Below are 4,985 nucleotides of genomic sequence, written 5' to 3'. Positions count from 1 at the left end.
ACTACAGCTCCCAGAATCCCCAGACATGGCCTTTGTGGCTGGGGATTCTGCAAGTTGTAGTCCAACAACATCTGGAGGCCCAAGGTTAAGAAACCCTGGTTTATTGGGCCTGTGTGGAACTTCAGCCAAAGCTGAATACTCTGAAAAGTCCCCCTGGCACCTTGCAGAGATGATCATTTTCACCATGCTGTGCTGCGTTTCACTCTTTGCCCGGGCTGGGGGTCCCTGGCATCACCCTGGGGCTCCTTTATGGGAAACAGAACTTTCTTGAGCCATTGCACCATACTACAATGACAACGATTACCGATAACATACCACTCTTCAATCCAAGTTCACAAAGCGGTTTACATAGAGAAATAAATAATGCATAAATAAGATGATCCCCTGTCCCCAAAGGGCTCACAATCACAATCTAAAAAGAAACACAAGGCAGATACCAGCAACAGCCACTGGAGGGATGCTGTGCTGGGGTTGGATAGGGCCAGTTGCTCTCCCCCTGCTAAATACGAGAATCGCCACTTTAAAAGGTGTCTCTTTGCTCAGTTAGCACCATCTTGGAAGGCATGTACCGGGTGCTGGGAAGCGTAGCCCTCCCCACTGTTTCCCTCCTAGAGCTCTTAAGAGAGGGCTTCTCTTAAATGACCTTCCTGTTCTTAAGAAAAGCACAGTACTGTGCACAGGTTGGCACCGTGAGAGTTGGCTCTCACACCAATGAGGGTTTCTTTGCCCAAGTGGCCCCCACTTTGAAAAATAGTGAACATCACAGCTTTAGAGAGTATGAAAAGGTTTGATGAAATAATAAAAGTGGGAGATGGTTGGGCTTGAGCCAGGCCTTTTGTGTCCAAGCCCCAGATCTGTTAAGATCCTAGCAACAAAGCCTGTTTGATCAGACTTTTAATTTATAGTATATATATTGAAATAAATTCTTAAGTTTTAGAGTTTTTAACTTTGTTTTGTGATAATGTTTTAATTGTTGTGTTTTAGATTGTGAGCCACCCAGAGATTTGCATATAGGGTGGGGTAGAAATGTGCCAGGTAAATAAAACACACCTGAATATCAACACTCACAAGGACCTACAATTTGGGGTTTTAAAGATCAGGTTTAAGACCCGGTTCAGGGCAGGTCATATAGTGGGGAAGAGGGGAGAGTTCTCACACACACACACACACACGCACACGCACGCACCACACTTATGGACACTAGATAGGATACAGGTGTAGACAGGACACCTGGTGAGGATAAGCCACAGTATCAAAAATCTGCAAAGAAATATACATTTTAATCAAGAATGATGACCAGCTAATTAAACGTAGGAAACATTTAATTTGACAAAGCAGAACTTGAAACCTGCCCTGCTCCAGTCTGAAGGCAGTGTTGAAATTGTTGTGAACTTATTAAAATAAAAAAGTGTGTTATGAGTGGCTCTGGGAAGCAGATCACAATGACACGGCTGTTGGAAGGCCTCCTGTGCATTTGATATAAAGTTCACTAGCACCCTCTACTGGTGAAGTGCTTAGCTGCCAATACAGATTAAATGTAAAGTGTACCATCAAGTCAATTTCAACTCTTGCTGCCTACAGAGCCCTGTGGTTTTCTTTGGTAGAATACTGCTTTTTTGATGAAATGTTTCACCCATCTTCGCTTTGTTTCAAGCTCGAAACAAAACACAAAATCCATTTTGTGCACATCTGTACAGCCCACTGAGCTCTGATACAGCATTTGCCTAGTTCAACCACAATGGCAGTAATGTCATGTCAAGAATGACTCATGCTAGCAATACATACCACAATCAAGGACCACCACAACATCCCACTTATAGAACTACACCAACCCACTGCTATTGATATCTTCCCATGGCTGATATTAACTTTAGGGTTGGAGAATTTGCCTAAGATATGCCCTTTGGATAGTTTCTCTTATTTCAGATAAAGCTGCAGGTTTCTGACCCTTATGATCATGAAGGCAAACTTAAAAGTGTGGACGCAATATCTACTGAGATCTCTGAACCAAGATGGGTTGTTGAACAGGATTGCCACGATGGCCCTCCTCACAAATAGCAAAGGCAGAATAAATTATGCAAAACAGTGAACCATATCATACCCAAGCTACATGGAATACTTCTACAACACAGGGAAAATTCCAGGCTCAACTAGACAATCTTAAGTATGTAATCTAGGAGCTGCCTTACACGGAGTAAGACCATTGGTCCATCTAGCTCAATATTGTCTACACCAGGGATTCTCAACATTGGGTCCCCAGATGTTATTGGACTTCAACTCCCATAATCCCCAGCCCCAGCGGCCTTTGGTTAGGGATTATGGGATCTGAAGTCCAATATCATCTGAGGATCCAACATTGAGAATCTCAGGTCTACACTGACTGGCAGCAGCTCTCCAAGGTTTCAGGAAGGAGTCTCTCCCAGACCCACCAAGAGATGCCAAGCAGATGTTCTACTCCTGAGCTACAGTCTCATCTTCTAAGGGACACATTTTACAGCAGACATTGCTCATCTGTAGGCCCCACTTCAGATGCAAACCAGGGAAAGCCCAGTTTAACAAAGGTGACAATTCATGCTCACTACAAGACCAGCTCTCCTCCCTCTAATTAAGGGATTTTCACTTTAAAATAGTGGCTGCTCAGGGGTGGATCAGACTGCAGGCCAGAGACAGGAGTGTTTAATTCTTTGCATTCCTGTTAATCTCCACACCCCACCAAAACAGCTATTTAACCCGGAAGATGCTGTAGCTTCAGATGTTCCCTTTGGAGTTTGATAGTTGTTTTGTGGAGGGAGGGGTGGGCTTTGAAGGAAAATGGCAGAGAGGACAGGTTCAACATCCCCCATACTTCCATGCCAGTCTCCCTCGGGCCCTGTGCAGCTGCTGTTTACGCAGGAGAAATAAGCCCCAAGAAGCCGTCAACTACACAATATTTAATTGCATGAAGTTTGTTCCTTAGAACATTGGCTTAGATCTGAAGTTGTGAAGTCACAAGCAAGGGGCACTGCTGCTTCTGTAAGATGAGGGGCAGGCTCTGATTTTCGGAGCTTCCCATCCAGATGTTGCCCCGCCTGGCACCGCCCATAACTTGGACCATAGAGCCTGGTAATGATGGGAGTTGTAGTCCAACAGAGAACCCCTGCCATAGACATATCATGCTTTGGATGTTTTAATAATCAATGCAGGACAGAGTATATGTTCTTGAAGTAACTAAATTAGGATGAGGGCATATATCACATGCCAGAAAGGAAATATTCCAGGCTGCAATTTGTCTGTGTGTCTGTTTATGCTTGGCCATAAGTATACACAGCATTCTTGGATCATTTATCTTCATATTGTTTGGGCCCCATGTCAGATGAAGGCACATCTTCATGATCTTAAAGGTTTTGCAAAACACTGTGGTATTCCTTCCTCACTTTGAACAAGCTGAAACGGGGAGTGGGGGGGATGAATCGGGCATCATTTGGGAATAGCAGACAAGGTTAAGAATAAGCAAGGCATGGACGTCTCTGGATGATGCTTCCTTCACATGGAATATCCAGAGCATTATCAAAACAAACCAACAAGCCCTGCTTCTCTATGGGGTTCTAGTACCAGCTGTAGCCAAACCAGGTCAAGCTAACTGCCCAAAAGGTCTACACAAAAATCAGATCTGGTCACCACTGCACAACCAGGAGGCACTGCTGCTTCTGCAAGATGGGGGCAGGCTCTGATTTCCAGTCTCCCTTCCAGATGTTGCCCCCCATGATTGGTCATAGTGGCTGGTAATGATCTTCAGACAAGGAATCTGTGCGAGACTAACCCAAGGCCCCACATAATCTGAATGCTGGCCTATTGATTCAAACCTGAAACCACCTTTAGCTGGCAAAAAGCACCTATACACAGAATATATGCACACATATAGGCACAATAGTACAAATTCTCTATCCTCAGCCTCCCCACCGCACACAGCAACACACATAAACATGCCTTCTGAAAAGCTACTGAGGGTCAAGGGATCCTCAGCACCAGTAAGCTATAGCCACAAGGAATCCCTATACATTGGTCCAAGGACCTCCCATGAACTTCAGAAGTGATTTTTGGCTGGTGGGGTGGGAGTGGGGCAGGGGATGCAGAGGACTTCTGGGCAGGTGGGGAAGATAATCTGTGCTTCTGCATATGACTTAGAAATTCCATCATATTCCATATATCACATGGTATAAATGCACAAAGGCAGTTCTAAATAGTATGAAGTATTTCACTTCATATTTTGGTCTAAAGAAAGTAAGCTATATGTAGGGTAGGAAGAAAACTCTCCCCCGACTTGTCCTCCCAGAAATTACTTAGGATTGCCTCGCTGGTTCCAGGACTGCATTCAATTTCTTTGTATGGTGAAAAGTACAAATCTGGTAGTTTCATGTCTGCAACAAGGGCCACACAGCCCTGAACTTCTATGCCGAGTACTAGACAGTCAAATCCCTGCACAGTGAGCTAAGAGCTACGCTCTTGTTTAAGATTATCAAAGGATTCTCCAGATGTTTAGAGCCAACCATCGTAATAAAGCTTCTTGCCATTTGTCCAGTTTACTCAAGGCACTCTGAAACAAAGAGGATGGCTTAGGTAGTGGTATGAAGAGATTTTATGTATTTCCAAAGCTAGGCTAGCCAGAGCTTAACCATTACCTGGATGGGTGACTACCTGGGAACCTCAGGTAAAGCCTGAGGAAAAGGTGAGGCACTAGATGCAGCAAAAGTAAGTTACAGAACAGGAACAAATGAGAACACTTCTTCAGCCAATGTTTTTCTCCTGTACACTTGTACAATCTGCTTCCTAATTAATCTGGTGCCTTCCCTCTTAAGCCTCTAGCCAGTGATCAAAAAATGGTTCCCAATGGACTCAGCATAAGCACTGCTGTACTCTGCATGGCTCCCAAAAATTTCAACAGGGTGAGTGCAGGGGAACTCAGTAGGGATTCCCACTCTAAACATAAATACATAAACACAGCATAG

The sequence above is a fragment of the Hemicordylus capensis genome, chromosome 4 (assembly GCF_027244095.1).
Source record: "Hemicordylus capensis ecotype Gifberg chromosome 4, rHemCap1.1.pri, whole genome shotgun sequence".
In the NCBI taxonomy this organism is placed as follows: Eukaryota; Metazoa; Chordata; class Lepidosauria; order Squamata; family Cordylidae; genus Hemicordylus; species Hemicordylus capensis.
The sequence above is the reverse complement of the archived record's forward strand: the minus strand, read 5'-3'. Positions refer to the sequence as shown.